General features: G+C 52.6%; 1 long non-coding RNA gene across 1 annotated transcript; it reads right to left on the bottom strand.

Moving 5' to 3' along the window:
- Positions 1 to 2,747: 2,747 nt before the first annotated feature.
- On the bottom strand, positions 2,748 to 19,054 carry LOC149350816 (uncharacterized). Its single transcript, XR_016290455.1, has 3 exons — positions 18,987 to 19,054; positions 16,817 to 18,808; positions 2,748 to 4,067 (listed from the first exon to the last, which is right to left on the bottom strand). It is a non-coding gene; the product is annotated as an uncharacterized LOC149350816 (long non-coding RNA).
- Positions 19,055 to 25,449: the final 6,395 nt, after the last annotated feature.

The following is a 25,449-nucleotide window of genomic DNA, read 5'->3' on the forward strand; positions in this document are numbered from 1 at the left end:
ACCATGCACGACCATATACGGCAAGCTCGTCACAAGCAATTCGTAGTCGGTGCAATGGAATGACAGCCACTTCAGGGCACTGAGTTCGATTGCTTTTGTGCTCAGATGCTTAGTTTCCTAGACACAAAACTGGTCGAGCTTTCACTATGAAAATTTTTTCTCGCCTACTTGTACACTATTCAGGATGCGCTTTATCTCAACCCTTAGGTTAGTTTCAGCGCCAGCTGGAATTCCCAGCTATGCTAAAACTGCGAGTTGCGAGGCTGTACGCGGCACGGCTGAAAAGTATGCATAACGGGAGCATTCTTGTCCCCGGTATGCGTTTACGTTTCAGGCTAACACGCTTTGGCTGCGTGTGAGTAGTTAAATCAGTGCGCAGATTTCTACTTCAAAATAAACGTTCGCGCCACCCTAAGGTTCCTTCCCTTCATTTTACTTTTGACACGAACCAGACGCTACGTGGCTTAGATGCATATCGCGTTCCCGACATGGCGCCAAACGGGAATAATTGCAAGCACAATGCCTCGAGCTAACTTGAACACGAATGAACGCAGCCGGCAAGACTGAAGCGAGTGAAGGCGTCGCGTCCACACAGGTGGGACACTATTCTCGGAGAACGTTATAGGGACGTAAAACCCGTGCGCAAGGCTGCGTCGGGGGTTAAAAAAATGAAATACGAAAGACGCGGCAAGTGAGGCCGGCTAAGTTAGCGTCGTCTCGCTGCAAGGCCCGCCGCCAACCCGTGTCAGTGCACGAGGGGGGCGGGTGCACGGGGCCGGCCAGGGGCGAAGCGCCGCAATCAGGCCTGCAGGCCGGCCGAGCATTAATGAAGCCGGGAGGAGCAGCGCGTGATGGACGGCCGCCAGGCGCGTGTTTGCCCACGGACGAGTGTGCCAGCGCATGCAGATGCGCCCCCTCGCGGCCCGCAAATTAAGCGGCCGAACAAAGGGGCCCGGCGCATTCGCCGCTGCTGGCCTGGCTGCCCTCCTACATATGGATGCGCTGATTAAGACACCGCGGCCCAAGCTCCCCCCCTCCTCGCCCAAGATAAACACCCAGAAGTAGACTGGGCTGCCGGACGTTCGATAGCCGTGTCCACCGAGTGCGCGCTGCACCGCTAGGCCCGAGCGAAGCTCCCGTTTTTCGTGCTTCCCTCCCCGCGCCAAGTTCCAGCGTCGTTCTCTCAAGACGAACGAGCCGGCCCAAAGTGCGTTTTCGATAACGCGGGACCGGGCTCGACACTTCCCCCGCACCAGCTTCGTTCGAGCGGGAGAGCCACCCGGGCCCGCACAAAGCGGCCACCACAGATAGAGTCACTCGGAACAGCTATTCACGAAGGCAACGCATACGATAGGAAACAAACTCGAGACGAATGCGAAAGAAGCTGCTGCAACAGCTTCCTTCCAACTTCCTTCCACTCAAAGCAGTCCTCCGCTGCAAACGTCAAGTATCGTTCGGTGGCCTTTCATCAGCTCTGCGTGGCTAGAGCTGGCTAAGAGTACAATTTATTACGCATCTGTTGACCACACACGCAGTAAATTACCCTACGTGGGAGAAAACGTTCCCCTAGTGCACTCCCTAATAGGGGCAGGGTATGCTCCTCTAACCCCACAGTACAGACATCCACGCCGAAAAATACGGAATACTTACGGTTGGCAATGGGAGTAGATTCCCACCTCGACACATGGGGAGTTAATGCGGTTAGTAATGGGAGGAGAGTAACAGATTTTAGACTCCTCCCATGGCTACTCGCAAGAACTGCGTATGCTTTGGCATAGGAATCTGCTCCCATTGCCAAGCGTAAGTATTCCGTATTTTTAGGCGTGGAAGTCCAGTGATGGCGCCAAGGGGCGACGAGGGGTGGCGGCCGCCACCTGAGAAATTTGTTGGGCCACATAAACGAAAAAAAAAAAAATAGTCGAGTGCAAGGAAGACGTTACATGGCAACGCAGCCCGCACTGCAGCCCGCTGTCCACCCTGGAGGGTGGAGAGCGAGTGCATGATACCCTACCGCAGCGTTTTATTAATTTATCATTCATTTTATCAATTAATAAGAGGAGCCGCGTCCATGGCCTCCAGTGGTCTCGCCAAACATACCGAAACATCAGACCACTGGAATGACTGGGAGGCATGCAGCGGCACTGGCAGAAAGAAATGAGCTCCAGCGTTCAGACGATCGAAACGGCTGTCTAACTATATCGACTTCGAATCGAAATGACCGCTGAGTACAGCACTGTACTATCGGAACATTCGACATTACACCGATAGACGCTGCTTAGAGTGCGGGCTTCTACTGCGAACAACGTTCCGCTACGGGAGCCGAAACACGCCATTAAACTCCTTATACATAGATTTCCAACTTTTCAAAACTATTTTCTTGGCAGGCGTACTATAGGCTCTTGAACGAGCCAATTCTCTGCCATACGGGCAGTTGTAATTTCCTTGGTTACAATAAAATAATAAAATAATTAAACGGAAAAACCCGCCCGCGTATAATTTCCGCGTCGGGAAAGTAATAAGCGCTGGTAATGAAAGTGATGCGAAAAGCGTTGTGCTCTGTTTTATGGCTACCACGCGCCAAACACAAGGCTTAAAGAAAAAGTTCCTAACGGCGTTATTAAGCTGTACAAGACTACATATAAGCTACTTCTGCAATTTCTATGCAACCAACTCTTCAATTCGGCTCCTGCTACCATGGGCATTAAGACCCCCAGGATACTTTCATGTGATCAGCTTTGTGAGCATGACTCAATTTCGTTTATGGTTTATGGGGGTTTAAAGTCCCAAGGCGACTCGGGCTACGAGGGACGCCGTAATGAAGGGCTCCGGAAATTTCGACCACCTGGGGTTCTTTAACATGCACTGACATCACACAGTACACAGGCCTCTGAAATGTCTAGGCATCCCACCTAGTGGTTGTAAGGGCGTGACCCTTCAGGTCACGACCCCCAACACCTCTCCCTATGATTTAATAAATGTTTTCACCACCACCACCCATCGAAATTCGACAGCCGCGGCCGGGATCGAATCCGCGTCTTTCGGGTCAGCAGCCATGCACCATAACCACTGAGCCAATTTGATCAGTAATTTGACCAATGACTCAATTTGATCAGTAAAAGAAAAAGTGAAATCCATAGGAACACATATAACACCACCATTTTAATTCTGCAACTCTGTTACAAGTTGGAAGAATAAAACTACCCTATAGTCGCATTTACGCACCGAAAAGATCACTGATCGCTAAATATTAAAGGGACACTGAGGACAACGCATGTAAGTTTTGTTCCACGTAAAAATCGGTTCTATGGCTCTTTCTAGGCACATTTGTACGGCAGCAAAATCTTTCCCGCAATTCCATGCAAACCGTGACGACCACACCGAAAACGACTCCGTGACCATCGCTTGAAAATAATGGCGTTACAGCACAGCCTCTGGAATCCGTGCCGAAAAAATACTTGGGACATCGGCCAGTGATGGCGACAGCTGTATTTCGTTTTCTGGTATTTTCTAGTTATAAAATTTGTTTTCGCTTACGCTAGCCTCTGTGATTGGAACGCGGCAATATATCGACAAAGGCCTACTTCGATTTATCCTCAGTGTCCCTTCAATCACCTGCGACTGTTTGAAAGTTCTGGCCAAGGTGTAAAGTCGGACTCCACTGACGCAAACCCTCTAACGTTAATTTATCGTTCTCACCTAAGGCGCATTACAGCTGTGCTTTTAAAAATAAAAAAAGTCACGAAACAACCGAGCGCGACAGGCGACGACCGACAATATGCGCACGAAGTCAGGCGCGCCAGCGCCACACCAGCCGCTAAGTGGACCCCGCGTGAATGACCGGCACCCGACGGACCGCAGGCAGCCCACCAGTGCCAGCAAATATCCGCCAAACTACGCAGGAGAGGTCCCTGAAGCGAGCCATTCTTCCAAGGCTCATTTTTCCCGTTCCCCGAACAATGAAGTTCACCACCACTCACCGACTTGACGTTGGGGTTGAGATTGTAGGACCCGGCAATCAGCTTAACGATCTCGGCACTCCCATACTTTGCCGCCCAGTGGAGCGCCGTCTGAAAGTTGAGGCAAAAAATAAAAATGGTAAAATTGTAAATTGTGGTTAAGAGAGCACGCGCTACGCGGGAAGCCGTAGTGCAGGGCTCCAGATTAATTTAGGCCACCTGGGATTCTTTATTTTACGGGGTTTAACGTCCCAAAGCGACTCAGGTTATAAGTGGAGGCTATAAGTAGTGGAGGGCTCCGGGTAATTTCGACCACCTGGGGTTCTCGAACGTGCACTGACATCGCACAGTACACGGACCTCTAGCATTTCGTCTCCATCGAAATGCTACCACCGCAGCCGGGATCGAACCCGCGACCTTAGGATCAGCTGCCAATCGCCAAAGCCACACAGACACCGTGGAGGGTCGGAAATAAAATAGACGTTGCTATCTGATCGTAAGAGGCAGGCATGCTTTAGGTTCAAAGCAACTTAGTTCAAACATGAACCGAAACTGACCACGTGCAGAGCGAGATGGGCGCCATCAAACACAAAAATCGCCAACCTGGCTGTTACAGGACTTACACCGCTAATTGCAATAAAATTTGAACAAGTAGTCTTTACACCAATCAATGCGACTTGAACAGAGCTAGGCGCATGAAACGTTGGATGGGCTCGCGGAGAGATTTTTGCATATGCTGAGAGATTAAAGGCCCAGAAAAGCGATGTCATGCAAAGCTTGTTTGTTTGTTTGTTTGTTTGTTTGTTTGTTTATTGGGGTTTAACGTCCCAAAGCGACTGAGGCTATGAGAGACGCCGTAGTGGAGGGCTCCGGAAATTTCGACCACCTGGGGTTCTTTAACGTGCACTGACATCGCACAGCACACGGGCCTCTAGAACTTCGCCTTCAAGAAATTCAGCCGCCGCGGCCGGGATCGAACCCGCGTCTTCCGGGTCAGCAGCCGAGCGCCGTAACCCCTGAGCCACCGCGGCGGGGCATTACTCCCTAATTAACACAATGTCAACTGCGAAAAACATTCTGGCGTCACATAACACAATGACTTTTTCGAGTGTTCCTGGCGCCCGACCAGCACTCAGCTGGATGCATGGGAGCTCTTGCTGGCACACATGCATCCTGGCGCCAACGATGAAAAAATGAAACAAAGTAAAAAGTAGAAACGAAAAAAAAAAAAGAAAGCTACCAGAGAACGAACATTGGGTACAGGTTCATACGTCGGGGTCCGTGTTTGACACAACTGGATCAGAATGCGCACTTTACGCAACCACGCAGACAGGAGGAAAATGATTCGCTCTTGTTTGACCAGAATGACGACACTATACAAGTAGCCAATCGCCCAGCCCGTAAGGGGCCGAAAGCTGCCTCAAGCGTGATGCTGCGCCTGTTGTCGACTGCACGCCGCTCTCTCGGGCGAAAGCAGACTACTGAGTAGTACACGCGTGCTTCGGAATAAACGCGGACACGTTCACCCCTTGTTCAGTCGCAGTTCACTGAAGTATACACCTGGGTTTTCTAGTCACGAGATTGCTTTCCAAGCAAGGTCATTACGACGTTCATATCGTAACACTTGCTAAAATAAGCAATCCGAAAATATAAGCAAGCCGATTTGTAAACCTGGCTTCTATATTTAGGAGCCCAAGCGGTGCTTCCTTTTTCAATCCTCTGCTTGTCAGTGCGTGTTTTTCTTTTCTTTTTTTCAAAAACGCCCGTCGAGTCCTCGGACATATCGCAAATAAAAGCACGCCAAGCTGACACTGTGCCCTTCACGTATGCACTGTTGGGGAGCGTCAGTATCGCATTAAGGTAACTCGAGATGGCGCCGCTGGAAGACACTACAGTCAACACCTGAATTCTGGGGGCTAAACCTTCGAACTCGGACTACTGAAGCTAGCTTCGATCATGCTCGGTAAACGACAATCGGACCGCGACAAGAGTGACTGAAGGCGCACTCCTAAAATAAGCGACTTATTCCCGCTTACGTTCAGCTGACTTGTGACACAAAAGCAACCTCTTTCGAAGTCGTACAAGCTGCCACGTTTTAAACGAGCACTCTACGCCCGTCAATGCCTGCTTTAACGCGTGAAACTGTGCCTAGCCTGGTGTTCCATGCACGTCTGCACTTTCGGTGAGACTTCGTGTGAGGCCCGCCGGTTACGCGTCCAGGATGCCGCGCTTAAAGGGACCAGCAACTGGTTTTCAGGCCTCTATTTTGTTTGTTTTTTGAAGTGCAATGGAAAGCCTACCCTGTGTATATATATATTAGAGACTTACACCTGCAAACTCCCAAGTCCAAACGCTAAACAAATACTTCTAGCGACAGTAAAGTCCGAATGCGTTCTTGTTTTTCTCTCTTAGCAATGCGATTTTAAGCAAATGCGCGTAAGATGTAGAGCCCGGCTGTATTATTTCCTATTCTAGTGTCGTACTCCTTGTAAGAAGAGCGTGTCGTCAGCCCCGATGCTCCCTGCCATCCTTCTCCTTTTGTTCATCTTAGATGTAACGGCAACGCCGCTCCGTTCATTGTTTGTTTGTTTATTGGTGTTTAACGTCCCAAAGCAACTCAGGCTATGAGGGACGCCGTACTAGTAGTGAAGGGCTCCGGAGATTTCGACCACCTGGGGTTCTTTAACGTGCACTGACATCGTACGGTACACGAGCCTCTAGAATTTCGCCTCCATCGAAATTCAGCCACCGCGGCCGGGATGGAACCCGCGTCTCTCGGGTCAGCAGCCGAGTGCCGTAACCACTGAGCCACTGCGGCGGGTGAGCCGCTCCGTTCAATACGGGCTTTCTTTGCATCTCTGTATCATAAATTTGCACCAAGGAAGCTCGTTTCTTCCACTCGTACAAGTTTAAAGTAAAATATTTCTGTTTAAAAGGTCACGTTTCCTTTGATTATATGTCAGAAAGCAACTTTGATATGTCAGAAAGCAACTTTGTTTTTTCATTCTGACAACTGTTTAATCAGTACTTTGGTCGGTTGCTGCTTCCTTTAACTGCACTAAGAAGAAAATTAATGTAAAAATAGTCGCGACCCCAAATTAACGCACGGAGCCCACCAGTGGTGTGGTGCCCCGTACCTTAAATCGAAGCGCACCGATTCTCCAGATTGATGGCGTGAATACACGACCATACCTCCTCTCTTTGCTTATCTGCCTCGCATCGGAATTTAGCCAGTCAATGAAAACATATGCTACAGCGCATAAAATGACTTTTACTAATGAAACACGCATTAGCTCATATCTACGAGCTCCAAACTGGGCAACTCCCAGTAATGCCGGAGGTCCTTTAAAGAGCACACAGTATATGTGATGGCTCATCAGAAATAAACCATAAAACTGACGATGACTGCATCAGGTAGGGCCTCAGGAATTTGCGACTGGCGCACACGCACACCGTTTTCGCATATCGGATACGCGCTCCCGTGAACATAACTGCACCTGAAACTGCACATGTCAATAGAAGAGAGTGTCTTAAATACCACAAAGGGGAGTACATTTTAAAAAAAACTGATGCATTATTCACAATATTCTATACTTACATCAAAGCCTACGTGTTCGCTAACAAACTGACCACAAAGCGTCGCTTCTCTTGAAGTCTGTTGAACTAGAAATACAAAATGTGTTTTATCCGTTTACTTCATTTAGGACTCTACCGATAAAACGTCGGATCATTTACATCATAATTTCGCCGAACACTTTTTTCGACTTCCGCTCCATTTAATGTAGAACCCCTGATGGACCTACAAGCCACTCGCGATCCAGTGCCACCGCTATTGGGCGCGGGGACAAACCGTGGCGCCATCTCCCGGCAGCGCCCGCGTGACTATGGAAGGGGGATCACGTGTGCCACTCTCCTTGCTTTGCAATGCGGCTCAGGCCGTTCAGTCATATGGTTTAGTTTTCGTGTTTACGGCTGTGTGGTCGTGTTTACAGTCTATCTGAGCCATAAAATCGACTTCTTCGGTGACAAAGCACCCCACCGAGTGAACCAGCTATCGCAGAATTGTGCGGTCCTCCTACTCTTGGACAAGTAGGAGCCCACACTTGAGGATGTTTTGTTCTTATCTTGAAATTTTTCCTCCTCCTCCTCCAGTGGTGGATGGAGCTCGCGCCCAATAGCCTCGCTGCATTCTTGTCAGCCACGCAACGTGCACAGAATATCCCAAGGCGGAGAACTCCCTCATCCGGTTCGTCGTACGCACAAATGAAATGTCTCGGCGCTACCTTTTGTTTGGAGACACCATGTGAGCTCCACAGAAACGGGGCAGCCATGGCTTAATGAGCCTGGAGGGAACCTGCCGCTCGTTCCACCACGTATTCCAGAGTCCGCAGAGTATACCCGACGGGCGTCAGTTTACGTCGTACACAAAGCCAGCCTCCAAGGTGCTGTAACGGCGTGCTGTGCCGTGCACAAGTTCGCGATGGCAGGCAGGAGTCGGTGCTGCCTTTCACTGCGACTATGAGCTCGTCAGCCGTGTCATCCACCGACTTATTTCTATACACAGTGGCCAGCCGAAGGCAGCAGGTGGCGCCTGGGCGAGACGGGGAGTTCCTCCTCGGGGCCACACCGTGGTCAGCCGCCTCGCAGCGGCGTCCGGCGGCCCTCTCCGTCGCTCCCACCACGGCGGCCTGTCAGGCGACGCCGCGAGAAGACGCATCACGGCGGCGAGAAGAGTGCGATCGCAAGGCAAGCCACGCGGCGCCTGCGAGTCTATCGGGCGCGACCCAGCGCTAAACAAATCGATGGCCGGGGCCTGGCCACCCTTTCGAAAGGGGGAGAATAACGACCGCGGACGGGACGCTCACGAACTAGTACGCGCGGCGGTCGACAACTGGAGAACACGAAAACCAGCGTGTGGTCGGACCGCGCGCGCAGTTCGTTTTCCTCTTATCACGACCACGTCAAAGCGCCTGGCAGCGGGGCCGAGGAAAGGGGGGGAACAGGACGACTGGTGTAACAACCGCGAGCACGGGAATCGAGCCATGTCTGCAGCCCGACACCGCGATACAACTTCCTCTTTTCGAGACCGCCGCCTCCTCGCGTGCGGCGAGCACACAACATGGCAACAAGAGAGACACTGTCGGATACGCGTCGCAGCCCATTAAAGCTGCGATTTTACAGCGCCGATGGGCACCCCCGAGGGAAAAATAAAGGGCAGAAAACCAGAAGCGATGCCGCGCACGAAAAAGAGACCCCCCTCCCAGGCAATCGCACGACTCGCGCGTGTACAGGACATCGCCAACAGAAGCGCGGCGCCTGTAGTGCGTGCGTGCTCGCAACACGGGCTACACCAACCGTGTGGCGACAAATCACGGCAGTCCAACACAGAAAACTGATCCGTTATACTGTCATGAGGAGAGCGCGAGCGAAAATCCTCGCGCGCGCCCCCTCTCGCTCAAATCTTCCGGGCAAAGAGAAGCGCACACCGGCAACAAATACCCAGAGTCAAAACGAAAAGACAGGAGGAAAACCCTCTGGCAACAGCTTTTTCAAACTTTACCCGAGCCGTCGTCTCTCGCCGAACGTCAGCGGTGGAGGCTTTAATAACGCATATAATACGCCTGGCGCCACGCTGCGAAGGAGGGATGCGGGGAGGGTGGCGACGAGGGGGAAGAAAAAAGAAAAGGGCCAGACTAGAGGACGAAGGTTTACAACGCAAACACGGCAGCTTGCGCCACCCAAACAGCCTCGGCGGCCTCCTCGCTTAGACGACTGCGCAAAACTCCAGAACAAGTCATCTCGAGCCAGAAAGTAATCACAAGGCGGCGCGGACAAGTGCGCTAGGTGTCGATATAATCTTACAAGCGCGGGGCCAGGAGGAGCGCGCGGGGAGAGGGACGCCACGCGGAGCGAAGGGCGCGCCACACGAGAAATAACTAAAACCTATCAGTCTTCGTACCTTTTTAATTTGCTCTTTACACTGCCACCCTCCATCCCACGCACTCGACAAACTTGCCGCGGCCGTTTCCCACGTGCCGTTCTCTCTTCCTTTTTGTTGGCCCGGGCGCGAACAGTTTCTTCGAGTGAGCAGGTTCCGGTACAGCTGCTGCCTCGCACTCTAGCCCCCCTCGCGCTTTCTCTCTCTCTCCCCCTCCACTGCACTGCAGCAATATCGCGTGGCTTCGCCTGTTTACGCCACCACTGCCGTTTCTGCTCGATATCGGAGTCGAATAAATCACCAGGAGAAAGGCTCATTTTACTCGCGCGGAAAATTCGAATATCGAACCACCTCGTCCTTCCAATTGTCGCGTCGCTAATAAAGTCGTGCAATTTTTTGCGAGGATTTTTTACTGCTCTAAAGAGCAAAGATGGGTCTTACCGCGGATGAGTTGGACCACGGTGGGAAGCGGCATTTCGCGAACCTGCACAGCCTTTCCTGTACGCAACTGCGTTGCGTAGCTGGGTACAAGCGAAAAAAGAAAAAAAAAAACAAAAAACTTCGGCAACTATGAATAAAACCTGGGCAGCCCTCAACAGCACCCACTGACCTTTACTTTTGAACGTAACTTGCTGCGAAAGGCCAATGGAAAGGAAACACTTTTGCCCCAAACGAAAATGAGCGAGACTTTTAGACAAGAGAACGCCTGCGCTAAAAGCTCCCCTGCAAATGTCGCCGCCGTCAATCAGCTGAACGCGGGAGGGGCCAGATGCGGGGCGATGGTAAACGGAGACGTGCACACTATGCGACCGGGCGGAGTTTCCGGGTGGCTTTCTCAGATTAACGCCGAGTCGCCTCTGCCGGCGCCTGAAGCAGCAGCTGCTGTTGCCCAGGACCTCATTCAAACAATATCTTTCCAGCCAACAAGCACCGGACGCAAATTAGCGAGGGGCCTCAAAAGCGGAAGCGACGCGGCGGAGGCGAAAGAATGGGCGTGTGATTAGAACCATCAACGCCCATCGCAACGAGGCATTAGTCTGCCCGCCAGCGCCGATGCGAGCGGCCCGGATTGCCGCGCGCGCGCCGCCCCGGCGGAAGCAAGAAGAGCGCTGACAAGAACAGCCGTGGACCACGGGCGGAGGAGGAGAAGCGGCGCCGTAGGCAACAAAAGGAGCTTCGCGCGCGCCTACATTCTGGGTTCGCTCATAAACGGCGCACGCTGTAGACGCACGCACACGCGCCGATTAGCGCTTCAAAAGGCCTATCAGGGCCGGAGAGCAAGCCGCCAGCCCGAAGCAGCGAAGGGAAAGGGAGGGTAAAAATAAAGGGGGGGGGGCAAGAATGCTCCAACGCAACTCGGTCCCCCTCAGCCCGGGCGAACTCAACAACGTCCCGAAGCGCGAGAAGGAAGAAACAGCCGCGAAGGAGGGCGCCCAGGCGGGAAACAAACACTAGCGACAGCTGGCGGAGTGTGATTCGCGTAGATATAGAGATGGATGGATATCAAAAGTGATATTTTTAACGCGCGCCGACAAGCCATCGAACGCCGGGAACCCAGTGCGTGTGTGTGGCGCGCGGGGGAAGAACGCCTGCTGCAGCGATGCCTTTAATAACACCAAATAACGGCTCAGCCGTGTCTCGGCGGGCCACGAGAGAAGAAAAGAAGGAGAGGCGCCTGGAAAGGGTGCTGCCGCTGCCCGGAGGAGAGACGACGCCGCGCGCAGCACACAACACAAAACGGGGCGCGTGCACTGCGATGGCCCCCGTGTATGGCGCGCCCGGGGCCGGCCAGGAGATATTGGAATCCCGCGCAGGCCTCTGGGCCAGCGGCATGTTTCCAAGGGCGCGTGTCTCGGCCGCCACAGCAGTCGGGTTCAGGGCCCGCGCTAATAACGCTCGCACGCGCAAAAGCTGCGCCGGACGCCTGCGGCCGAAACAGCGGAAACGAGCAAAGGCCCAGACACGCAGCTGAGCAACGCGACGCCGCGGTGCATATGCATGCAAATGAAGAGCCACTGGACACCCGGCGCCTCGGGCACGACCCCGCGGGTGCGCTGGGGCCTGCTGGCACGCGCGCCCAAAAACTTTCTCGCCGGCCGCGGTTGCAGAACACGAAGGAATGAGAACAGGCTTGCAGCAACGAAATCGAAAGCGCCCAGGCCGGACATGAGCGGCTGGAGAAGAGAACTACGTGGTTCGCAACGCCAGTGGGCAACTGTACAGCATGAGCAGCATGCCGGGGCAACTTTCTAGCGGATCCAGAGGCAGTCATATGACAACACAAATAGTGCACTGCTTTGTAAGGACGTGTGGAAGCCACAGCGAACAGACTACACAACAACCTTGAGCGCCTTGCGTAATTTAAACTTTATTTTGGGACAAAAACCTGAAATTGTAAACTAAAACAGCACCGCAACAGAAGAGCAACTTCTCATGCACATAAAAAAATTTACGGAGCGATGAGACAACTGATGCAACAATTCTTCGAAAGTAGTTGGATTATCTTTGATTGCAACAGCGTAATCATAGCGCGGGAAACAACACAGGACAAAGACGAGACGGGACAAGCGCTATGTCCCGTCTCGTCTTTGTCCTGTGTTGTTTCCCGCGCTATGATTACGCTGTGGCAATGCATTACCAACCTGCCCAAGCCTATTCTGTTCTGAAGATTATCAATGACCCGTTTACCAACCACTTCGATGCTTTCGCTCTAATGAATGTTTCCTCGATTCGCAGGTGGCGCTTCTGGAGAGCTAAGTTGGGCGGGTAAGTGGGCAGCCTAGAGAGGTGGGTAGGGCAGGCGGATGGATGGGTAAGGGTAGTGCCTCTGGAGGGTGTACGCATACCTCTCCGAGGCTAAGATAGACGCCGGACTTTTCGCACTCTGGCACTGGTACTGATTTCGCAGTAAAAAATGGAAATCAAGCCGCAGGTTTTCTTTATATAAATCCTTCTCACTACACCTCCTGTCCTTTCAAAAAAAAAAAAAAAAAAGCCGACTGAAATAGATCAGTACGCGACTGCAACATTTTATAGGCCCTTTCTATGGCGACAGATTTTTACAACGTGTGAAAACAGAGCCCGAAGTGCAAAGGGGGCGGACACTCTTCAAGACCGCGCAGCGGGCGAGGAGGCCGAGCGGCGGCCAGGCGTCTCCGGGCGCGTACGCGCGCGAAAGGCCGCAGAGCCGGGTGACCGGCGAACAAACACACGGCCGTAGCTTACACGCTGTCAAAACTGGAAACAAGCTGTCCGAGGGACAAGCAATCAGTTCGTAAATTGTCCCGGGCCCAAAACAGAAATGGTAATGCCGGCAGGGCCCCGTGACGTACAGGCAGGCGACACGGCAGAGGAAAGCCACGGAAGCAGCAGGAATGCCACGCGAACGGGGCTCCCGCTCGCCTCCTCCGCGGCGGCCGGCGCTCACAACTTATGCGTCCGCATGCCACTGAGACGCGTGCCGGACATTCCGCGAGATATCGGCACTCCGGGGACAACGAAGCCTCGACAACGGCGCCAGCGATGAGCGAGGGGAGGCAGCGGCTTCTCCGGTTAATGAACCGAGGGAGGCCGCGAGCCAAACCGCGGATAAGGAAGGGGCAGACCGCCACCTGCGGCACCAGTGGCGCCGTGTTTGCAACAAACAGTGCGACGGACGCGCCATTTCCCCCGCTTGTCCCATGTCCTCCCCCTGCCCTGGGATCGATTCTGGTTACGGTAAGCTTCGCTACTGACAACGTGGTTGTGGAAAAGGCCCTTATTTCGCACCTGCGGGGCTTCCCGCGTCGGGGCTGCGGACGTACGGCACAGTGCGGCACATTTGCACATTAGCTGTGGCAACTTACGCGAGGAAAGGAAGGATGGCAGGGTGCGCGACTCGGCGTGCTTTCCGTGGAGACAATCGAGGCCAGGTGGCACTGATCAGTTAGACACGCAGCGGGCAGAAGAAGGGAGGTGTCGTTCATCACTGTAAGCGCCGGTGGTGCGCATATTTGACAAGTGCCATTAACTAGGTGCTCTTTGCAAGCCATATTAACGAGGCGCCAAATAAAGGGTATGAAGCATATTCTTCTCGTCGAACTGCTCTCACCCTTCACGGGTGAACAATTGCTCTTTACGCTTAACCTCCCAGTCACACACACAGCACACAAGGACATAAGAACAATGACTAGGCAGGTAGTATTGGCGTAAAATGACAAACAACAGAAGACGAGTTGTTTGGGGTTTTGTACTACCATTTCGAAACTCGGCAATGTTGGCTGTCAGCGTTTTAAAAATAAGCCAACAAGATTAATATGCCAACAAGTTACTGCCGCTCCAAACGTGGCAGTAACTAATTTTCGAAAGGCCCCTCTAAACGCCTCTCAGCCTCAAAGCAATAGCACAGGCCGTTGGAAAGGAGGGGAGGGGGGGAGGAGGGTGTAAGGGCTAACTATAGTCGGATACCACTCAAGAACAAAGCGGCAAAGGCCGCTTTAAAGGAGGTCATCCAGCTGATTCAGTGACAGGGGATTAACTATGGATGAACCACGACGTCATGAAAATCAGTGGATCCCATCGGCTGGAGGGTCTCCTTTGAGGGGCATTTGCCGCTTCGCTGCAGAGTTATCAGACTCCGGTCGAACCTCGTTATAACGAAATAATGGATATAACGGAGGAATGACGATTCCCCTTGGAAGCTCGGCCGACACGCGCTATAACAAAACTACAGCTATAACGAAGTAATGCCGGACCCCTTCAACTTCGTTATAAAGAGGTTTAACAGTATACCTTTTCGTGAGACGGATCTAAATACAAACGACTGCCTTTTGAACTGTACAAAAGTACTATGGTATGGCACGTGGGGTTTAATGCTCCAAAGCCGTAGTCGCGGGATCAGAATTAATTTCGACCGGACAATGGACAGGGTGAAAATGTACGGAGCCCGTTGTGACTTATGTATTATGGTACCGTTAATATGGGCAACGATGTGAAACAAATCGCGAGGGCCTCTGCCAGTGCAGAACAACAGCGAAAAGAAGTGCGAAACGGGCAAATGCCGTAGTAATGGCCTTTATGCACGTGCAAGATTTCATGCATTACTGTGGCAAGGTACCCGGTCAACGCGCCTTACCATTTCGCGCACTGCATATAAATGGCTGCGAAAAAAATTCTCTCCATGCCCTGCTTTGAAAACAACATTACCACATTCAGCAGCTGTCAGTCGAGTGAGTACAGAGTTTTTGAGATGCGAAAAGCCATAGCAGGAGGTACATCATCACACCAAGAGCCGCCACCAGGCGTCTAATTAGACCACTAGCCGCTTCAAACCTGCTTCAACCTGCACCGCACGATTTTAAGGATAATAGCGATGACAGTAATACACCTCGAGCATCAAAGATTGCCCGATTTCCACTTCACTGTCTGCCACTATGTAGAGAAGCAGTCCATTCTTATAGAGCATTTTTTTTTTTTTTTACATAATATTCCAGCTAGTTTTCCTTCACGATTCGTCATTACGGATGACTCGCTTTATGGACGCTTTTGCTCGGGAACCAAAGTGTCTATATTAACGATGTACGACTGTATACGGTCTTTTTTTTTTTTTTGCCTTCAGCCTCCATCGAAACGCCGCCGACGCAGCAGCGACTCGGTCCTGCACCCTCGGATTCAGCTGCCGAACGCAGTAGCCACTAAGCGACTGCGACTTGTGAACAGAACGAAATAAAAGCGGTCTAAGCATATTTCCAGGATAGACTGCTACCGGCAATCGAGAAGCCGCGCGCGCTCTACACAGCGCGGCCAGGCGGGTTCCCAACGACCTAGAAACGAAAGGGGGGGGGGGGGGGGGGTCGAAGTCGTATGCGGGGAAAAGAGGCTCGGCAAGGAAACGCCAAGCCAGCGTTCCTCTTCCCTGGCAGCTAATCCTTCGCTTTCCCAATCGCTCCTTGAATTATTTTGTCATTGTATTCTCGTTAAAAACGCAGGGTTTTCTACCTTTCGTTGTTTAAGATTCTTAGTTTTGTTCGAGATTTTTAATAGAACTGCTTTGTTTATAGTCTTGCACTGCGCCTCGTACCTCTGGTCAGCGGCTGATCAAACGCGGACACTTTTTACGCCTATACATCTATATATGTTGGCCCACCCCCTGCGAGCTACGAGAGTGCAATCGGAGAGACCCAATTAATTGGCGAACTAATCGGCACCGATCAACCGCGTGCCAATCATATAATGACAGAAGAACTGCCGCGAATACAGTGGAAAAGAACAGGGGTCGGACTTGCAGCAGACGTCGGTTCGTATATAGCAGCAAATTTCACTCAAAACGTGGACACGCAAAGAGACGGGCACGACATGCAACGTGAACAGCTATCGTGATCGGCCGGTGCAAGGAGCGCCGGTCGAACGCGAACCGTTCGGACACAATAAGGTTAGAGAATGTGGACCCGGTTCTCCTCGCACTAAGGAACGAAGAGTGCCGGCGCGTTTCTTCAACCTGTATGCGCGTTCGTGACACGACTTCGCCGCATGTCACGATCAAGGTAACGCGGAAAAAAGAAAGGGGGAGGGGGGGGGGGACCAAGCATTAACTATAGCCCAAACTTTTACATCCATGAGTTACCACTAAAATGTGTCCTCACCAACTGTACTGAACAACACCATTCCCTATTTCACTATCAAAAAAGAAATTAATTACGATAAGTAAGTTGGCAATGATGCACTCCACATGGAGAGGAAAACGTTGCGCCAACCACGAACACATCTCAAACACACCGCGCTGTTGAAGTGTCAATTGAAGAGTCGGGTTTCGTTCTCGGATCGGCCAATGGCACGCACACGCCGCCCTGTCCGCAGAAGCGCTGCGCCAGAAAAAGAAACCAGGCGGCCGGAGCGAGATAGACGCAGGGAGAGAGGGGAAGGAACGATGCCCTCGGATACTCACGTACTACTCGCACCGGCAAGGTCCAGCAGGGTCGAGGCATCCCGCAAACGAAGCACGGTGTTCCACAGCGGGGAGCATCAAGCCAGGGCGCAGTCGTTGCAGCGTCCGATCCAGAGGGAGAGAAATGGGGGGTGGGAGAGGGGGAGGACGCGCGGCGTGAGCCAATAACAGCAACAAAAACGCGCAAAAGGCGTGCGGCAACGAGCAGCCCAAGCAATCAAAAACAGCGCCGTGTACGGCGTGCGGACGGCGACAACCCGCGGCGACGGCTGGTGGCGCGCGCTCACGGCACGCATCGGCCGAAGGCAGCAGCCGGGGTTTACGGACGGCGCGCATCGTTCACGACGCGGAGAATGCGCACGTGCGGTGGTCAACTACGGCGCGCGCGGACTCTGGCCCGTCGGTGCGGCGCTGCCGAGTGCACTGGGAGGGACTTGCCAAAGGCCCTTTCCACCGCGAACGGCTAAAGGACTGGCAGCAGGTCGCGCTGACAAATCACGCGTACGCGAGCGGGAAACGACGCGGCCGGACGGGTGAAAGGAACTGACAGCGCCGAGGTGAGAAACTGCCGGTTCGGGAACACTACCTGAGGTCTCTTGTGCGTACACTCGACGGTTCAAGAACGCGGGGGGAAGACGAGAGCGCCACTTTTGAACAGCCGACGCCCTGCAACCGGCCCCGCGTAATCGTCGCGACACTAATTCTCCAGCTACATTTATCCCTGTCCGAAATCGCGACAAAAAGCTGCAACACATTACACGAATTAAATGGCCGCGAGGAACAACGCGAAGAATAAACGCTGCCGCATACGGCGACAGAAAAAGAAGAAAACGGGAGACGAAATGCGCAACCTGGGTCGCAAGTTTTTGAAACGCCTCTGGCACTCGGAAGACTGATTACGCAGGTTTCGGCGGTACTGGATGAGTGAACGGCGAAGCGCTCCATATCAAGCACGTTCAGAAGCAGTCTCGTTCTCGCGTTTTGCTAGGCGTTTGCGCGAGCCAACCTCTCACTATGTCGGAACTAACAGACATACATACATACCTACCAGTTACATACGCAGATTACATGGGGAATAAAATAAACAAAAAAATGTCCCAGCCACCAGTGACTATACGGCTAAAGAAAAAGAAGAGGTACACAGGTATTCTAAAAAAAAGTAAAAAAAAATGTGTCAAGGAACTCCGCATTTTTAACGTCTTTTTTTTTAACACTCTCGTGGCATTTAGCTTCTCCCTGAACCATCATACCCACAACAAATACAAAAAAAAAATAGTCATAATCTGAACCCCTCACTACCATTAGACCAGCAATGGAACGCGAACAGGACACAGTTGGATACTAAATCGGATACTTGCGTGGACGTTCTTTTTTTTATTTTTTTTTTAAGTAGAGGCGCAAATCTAATAATTTTAAGGGTACAGCAATCTCGCCAAATGTTCTCTGCGTGCACAAGGCGGTGCTGCTGTTTAGGCGATAGTGACGTACGCGTGACGCAGCGCAGTAGTCACGCGACAGAAATGCGGCGCTACTGAATATTACGTCATGTTTCAGGGTTACTGACGCCGTACGAAAACTTTACAGGAAAAAATAAGGAAAGCGACCTATGAACCTGACATATCTGTACACCTTATAGGCCACGTCACAACTACAGAGTACAATTTAATTCACCGTGCCCATAGAATAAGCTTATCAACTCTGATAAAAAAAAATAATCACATCCTTCCTCGAGCAAAGCTGAGTCACTACATATCCTTACCAAGTAGCCTATGTAGCGTGTTGTGGCAGGCTTTTTTAGCCACAGACCAGATATTTCCCCGATCTTTCCACTATATCTCTTATTCGCGTGAAGCGCTCCTGAACGCTGCACGCATCTGCCACCGAAACTTGGCTTTCGCCAGCGCGTTCACAGCGCACTGCGCTGGCGAACGCGAGCAGAGGAAAAGTCTCACATTTGACATCGTGAAAAACGAAACAGCTGGTACTCACGCCCTGGGTCCGATGACCGAGTAGCACATGAAAAAGAAAGACAGCGTGGACACGAAAATATAACACCATGACTATATATCACTCAATTAGAAATTAATACAAATGACCGAAAATCATTGCACGGCATCTAATATAACACACAACAAGGAACAAGAAAAAGATCATAAAGCTTGGAACATACCGATGTAAAGTCCTTGCGAAGCAGCGCAGGTGGGCAGCACATGAAAGAAAGAAAAAATGGGAAGGAGGGGGGGGGGGGGGGGGGGGGGGGCGAGTTATACTCTAATGACACGGTAAAGTAAATCACAACTAAAATGCTCACTGCGTATTTCGCGGTTGGGCTATTTTATGCTTGGTACATGCATGCCTAGCACTTTCAGCTGACCAATGACTGTTTCAAGAGCAGGACAAACGTAGTACGCAACGCTCCAATAAACCAACGATTGGAGTGTTTCACCATGTTATACTCGCGTACAACTTCTTACGACAATGCATCAGAGGCTAGGCAGGAAAGCGAGGGAGACGGTCCTTTGACCCCGTGTCGTGGGTTGTTCGGACTAGGGCTGCGAAGGGGGGTCAAGGAGGGGAGTTGGATAAGGGGCGAGGGGTCGCTTGTGCTGAGGAAGAACCAACTCCCCATGGCACTTGGACAAAGGGCCGCCTCCTTCCCTCTTCTGCCTAACCTCTGCTGCATTGCCGCAAAAAAGTTGTCCCGGAGCATAGTACGCAGTTGGCACATAAATATCAACGTGATACTTAGATATCAACGCGAGATACTTGATGGGAATTGCTTGGCTGGAAATATACTTTCCTTCCTTTGTGCATTTATTAGGAAACCACTCCTACTGCTACTACATATTCACGAGCGCCTCGTAGCACGCTCCCCTGTTTTCTTCATTCACTCCTTCCCGTTCGAATTAAACGCCAGCTCTTAGCGATAGCAGATGGATTTTGCTTCGGTTTTCCAAAGACAGCAAACCAACAAGCTATCTCATACCCCAAATGATACCCGAACAGATGGTGCGCGTCCGTCAGCAACCCAAAACGTAATAACGGCTCTCGAAGGACAGGAAATGCCGCATAAGCAGGTCGGGTAAGCGCTTTACACACAGGTGCCCCAAGTAAATGCGGAGAACACACGCTGGAAGAAGAAAGAGGTGTATACATTCGAAGGAGTGGTTCCAGAAAGCCCCCACTGCCCTTTAAGAGTTTACAATATACTTTGCCGCGCAGGACACAGTGCGGAAACAAATTCGCCCGCATATAAATAAGCCGTAAAATGACGCACGGAAAAAGAAAAACACAAGTAAATTGTTTGGAAAAATTGTTTTGGCAAGTTGGGAGCCCTGCAAATATTTCTCGGGCCCGTGAAACATGCCCATGTAATCGCCAGAATCGTGTACCATTCCCAGTCAACGCCACACGCAAAACATACAATCCATCACAAACGAAATAAACAAACAGGTTTGACGTCCACGTCTAACGTCTCATATTTATTCCCCTGCTGGTGTAGGGGGAGCAGGTGATGACTGCAAAACGCGGCGAAGTTAAAAGGCGTGGTGTGGAATCCTCGATACCTTCAGATGTTGCGATCAGGCAGATAACTTCAAGAAACATTAGTCTTGCGCCAATTGGGAAAATTACGCGCAAGGTGTACGGCAACAGCAATACTTCAAGACACCATGGGTTCGGTTTTTTCCTGCCTTTAATGAGAAACGCATACAAATAAAACTCGCAGGAAAGGATAACTCTCAGTAGTGAGCAATATATATTCCGCAGAGTGTGTACGTAGTGCACAAGCACACCACACAACTCGCAGCCTACGGGCATTTATCGTCGGTTTCGCGCACAATTAAAAGCGCAGAGAGTTGAAGTAATTCTGGCACCTTAAGCTGTGTTTGTGAACGCGAGATCAACATCTTGCGGTGCCAGCGACGATGTAGGTTGCTACTTCTGAGCAGGTCCCTGCGTGAGAGGCCCCTCGGACGTGACCTCCCTTGAACTGCCTGGCGACGACTACAAGCCTAACCGCGAAATTTTACTCGAGCCTCATGGCTTCGAGGGCATTAATGCAAGAGTTATGAGGGTGAAAGGTATACTTGAAGCAACTGAACATTGTCCTCCCTGGAGTTATCCAACTTGCAGCGATTTTCGCCGATCACACTTGCAGCATTTTGTACAATGGAATTTTTGTTGCCACTCAGATGTACGGATATGGTGGACCACCCTTAGCGGAGTGGTCCACCGTCTAGAGAAGCGAGCCGGTGCCAAAGCGCGCTGTCTCGTGGATTCGGCCCCAGGGGGCGTGGTTCTGCGGCTCGCAGCTGGGGGCGCCTCGCGTAGACAGCGTGGCCATGCAGTCTGACGGGGCCCAGGAATCGTGACATTGAGCCACGCACTCTGGTGCTCCTCCTAAGGGTAGTCCACCCTATGCACGTGTTGTAATTATTTGTGGTTCAGTCGCTGCACTTCCCATTTTCGAGATATAACGTTCCACGTTATTTGAAGCTTAATCAGGATGTTCATGATGACGCTCACTGTGCCGCTTTTACTACAGCGCGACATCCTTGCAAACTTCCAGTTCCAGCAGACAAGGAAACACACGCACGCACAAAAGAGGGACCGGCTACTAACGGCCGCAAACAAATCATCGACATTGAGAACACTTCTCGGGCTCAAGAATTCGCGCAGTGCAAAAATCCTCTCCCCGCGCTGCACCGTGCAATTCGCTTCACTGCCACTGAGGACACCAACGGAGTGCCGCGACGAGGCCGGGGAGCAACGCGCCGGGTAACGGCAACAATCCCTGGGGGGAACAGGAGCTACGCACCGCTGCTATAGTGCACGCACCACACATGCGCCCGGTCGACAGGGCTGCGCTCCTCGGTCCGAACGGTCGCTGCCGACCAGCGGTCCGGGCCCAGCTAGGGGATTCATTGCCCTCGGCCCCTCCCGCCACTCGAGGGTGCCAGCCAGCCACTTGATATCGAGTGGCAGTTTGATTAATAGCCACGCGAGGGCTTTATCTTCCAGTCGTTACGCCGCTCCACGCCCATCCCAACCTCCCCGCCGCTTTCTTTTCCCTTTGTCCGAACGCATAAAACGACTTCCCCGCCCGGCCCAAGCTCATCGCTGCGCTCAGACAAAACCTGGCGCTGAGCGCAAACAAAACCCGAGCGGCACAGGGTTCACCGGCTGCTGTCCACAGCCAAGGCTGCTGCGACAGACGCCAGCTTCCACACAGAAGCTACAGACGCAGGAAAGAGCGGCGCCGTTTGCGTTGCAGAGATGTGAAATGAACCCATCAACATGTCAATGCGAAAGCAAAGGCAGCGGAAACGTACACTCCTACCATCGTGCACATATGTCGGCAGGAGGCGCGACACGAATGGAGACATGACAGGAGTGACTTTGTACACAAAGCGACAGGCTTTTCGATGCTGTAATACAAGCTCTAAAGAGGCGGCCAGAATGCAAAAAGAAAAAGGAAGGGGGCGGGGGAGCAATCGCAGCAGTATCAGAGACGGCCCATGAAACTCTTGTCAATGTCATCTTGGCTCCTTCCTTCGGGACGCAGTGAGAAATTTTTCAACGACTTGTAGTCGACGCGGCAAAAGGGCACAAATGGAGAAACAGAAAAGTGCAAACACCAGCGACCTCCGAGCAGAGCAAGCGGTCAGATCGCGCTGAAAAGCGCAATCGCGCGCCGATCGAACTGCCCGGGCTTCGATATTTGATTCGAGGGCCCGGACAGCGCGTGGAAAACGGCGCAGCCCGCGTTGGCCCGTATCCACCGCCGCAGAACTTGGCTGCTGCTGCCTTCTTCCTCCCCAGCGCGCCGAGCTCGGGCCCGGCAGAACAGCGCCGCGGACAAGCAGGAGAAGGAAGCGAGCTTCTGCTGCGAAAAACACAGTCGCGAAGGGCCGCGCACAGCTGGTCAAGGAAGAGAGCGAGCGGTCAGGCGCACGAAGGCTAGTCACGCCGGAGACAGCTGCCAAAAGTGTCACAGTGGGCGACGTCAGGGCGCTCCCGCGCGAAGCCGGCGGCGCGCGCGCCCGTGAACCGCCGCAGCGGCGGCGCGCATCCCCAGGCCTGAAACGGCGAGACGTGCGCGCAACAAAGCACTGCCCTCCAGGAAAGTGACGCCGGCGTCACGACGCGGCCAGCGGACACGCGAAAACCGATCCCCGACGTACAAGACCGGTCAGCCGGCGAGCGGCACGTCGCGTCACGCGATGAGCAAAACAAAGGCGGCAGGAACAACGGCCGTCGGCGCCGCGCGCAGCCCCGAACGGCTTCGGGAGGAAATTCGGCGGCCAAAGTGGAACGAGACGCTCGGGACGCGGGCAACGAGCCGTGCGGTCGAATAGACTCGGACAAGCGCTCCTCCCGAACGGAGACAGCGCAGCACGACTGTAGCGCTCGAAACAAAGGAAACCACCGCGCGGCACTATCAAAATAGCCACGCGCGCTGGACCCGAGGGCGAGAGAAGGTTTAAAGTTGCCGCTCTCCGCAGCTGCCGAACGGAGAGTCTGCGCACCCCGCCCCTGCGGACGCACTGACAGCTCGCGCACTCCGCGACGTCCAAAGTATCGCGGCGCGGTCAAGCGCAACGCTGGGAGGGTTGGGGCAATCCGCCGCCCCCGCACCGGTCCCGGAGGAGAGGCGTCGGGAGAGAGAGAGAGACGCGTGCCAGCACCCACGGCGGCGCCTGCTCATCCATCACCCTGCCCCCGCCGGCTCAACAATTAAGTCCTTCCTCGGTTGTTAGCAGCCTTATTTACACTGAGCCACCCGCCCGCTGAAAAATAAAAGGGCTCCCTCCACCTGCTCCTTCGCTTTTGTTAGGAAGCGGGACGCGCTCAAGAGACTGCTCCCGGCGCAAGCAGCGCCGACGTCGAAGAGAGCGAGCGCGGCTGACGGCCCAGAGAGGGATACACGTGATGAATAGGTAAGGGGAGCCGGTGCACAGCGTCCCTCCGAGACCCGGAAGAGCACCCACTACTCTATCCGGACCGTGGACGCAAGTGTCCGCGGTGAGAGCCAAGCAAAGCCGTTCGCAAAAGACGGCATGCGCCGCGCCGGACAGGCTAAGCAGCGTGGCCAGCGAATAATGCGACTCGGTGCTACGTTCGCGATTTCTCCAGCCCAACAATTAGTGGAACAGTTGGGAACAAAATAAACGTGTGCTCCTGGGGCGACATGAGAAACATACGCAGCGCCGTGGACGTATGTAGGTTAATACTGCGACGAACCACAATCACGAGCGAAATCCGTTTACCAGAATCAGAGAACTCATTACCATTAAATGTTACAGATAATAATACGAGCGTTGCATGGAACATGTACAGGACACCCACCTTAATAAAGCAGTATTTCCATGGGGACAGAGAGTGCGGCTTGACTTTTCCCACAAAGAAGAATGCATACGCTGGTAAATGATCAGAAAATTGTTCCAGCAACAGATCAGAGCAGCAGAGATAACAGATAAGATAGCTCAGGCAAAAATATAAGAACGGACCAAGTAAGAGCATTGGTCAATCCTCTCGAGGTACGTTCTGGCACACTGGAGCCAAGATTCGAAGTCATCGCATTATCTCGAATCTTCACAGGCACAATAGGATCAACAACCAAATGGGATATGCGCTTCTTGTTCAACGATGCGCACCTGCCAGCAATTATTCCACAAGTTAGTCTCATTCTACCATCTTTCTTGCAGTAATTACAAGGCAGCTCTCAAGATGCACCCCTTCCTGTGACCTGAACTGTGACCGGCACCCACAACTTCCTAGTTCCTCTGATGTACAGGCGCGGCCATAAGTAAGCGGAGCACGCTATTGCGTTCGAAGTGCAATCGCGCTTTCTCCATCGGCAATGAAAAAGCGTTGTTTGTCTACGAGAAAGCCCACCAACCTGCGCTGCCAGCATGCGCGCACCCCAGCTGGAAATTTCAATTAGGTGACGCGTGAAAAATATTCGAAGACAGTTGCGTGCTCCGTTTACTTTTGTCCGCGCCTGTACTACGTGTGCTCACATAATAGCAATAAAACGAAAATTTTCCGCATCGCCTCTCCTCGCCATCTCCAGTTTACATGCCCTGTACTGTCGCAGGCGCGCTTTTAAGGGCGCAGATGATTTCACTATTGCTAAGCGGTATAAGAGCGCGTTTTTATCAGGTCGACAAGGCATTAGGCGACAGGCGCCACTGAACATGCGTACATCAACTACCAAGACCAGTGTGCATGCGCAGTAGTGCTGAGCTCTCACCACAAATGGTTTAGCATCGGAAGGGCACACGAGCTTTAAATCTCGACTCTGACTCTACGGTACGTTGCTCTTAAATATACGCCAGGTCCGAGGAACCAGGCGGCATAGGCGACGGGGGTACAGGGTTGGTCAGAAGTTCCTAGACCAAGAGGGCCTGCCTTGAGGCCTTGTAGTAGGGTATTTACGACATCCCTCTAGGCCTCAAAATATGCGCAGAGTGAGGACGGGTCTCATCCTCTCCCCCCTGAGAACCTTCACAGCTTCGCCGGCGCCGCAAGTTTCCGGTCATACTGCTCAAATACCGACCACGTGGCGTGGGAACTTCCGATCCACCCTGAACATTTTACCGCCATCATCGTTATCATCAGCAGCAGCC

The sequence above is a fragment of the Amblyomma mixtum genome, chromosome 3 (genome assembly GCF_055824585.1).
Source record: "Amblyomma mixtum isolate Tamu chromosome 3, ASM5582458v1, whole genome shotgun sequence".
In the NCBI taxonomy this organism is placed as follows: domain Eukaryota; kingdom Metazoa; phylum Arthropoda; class Arachnida; order Ixodida; family Ixodidae; genus Amblyomma; species Amblyomma mixtum.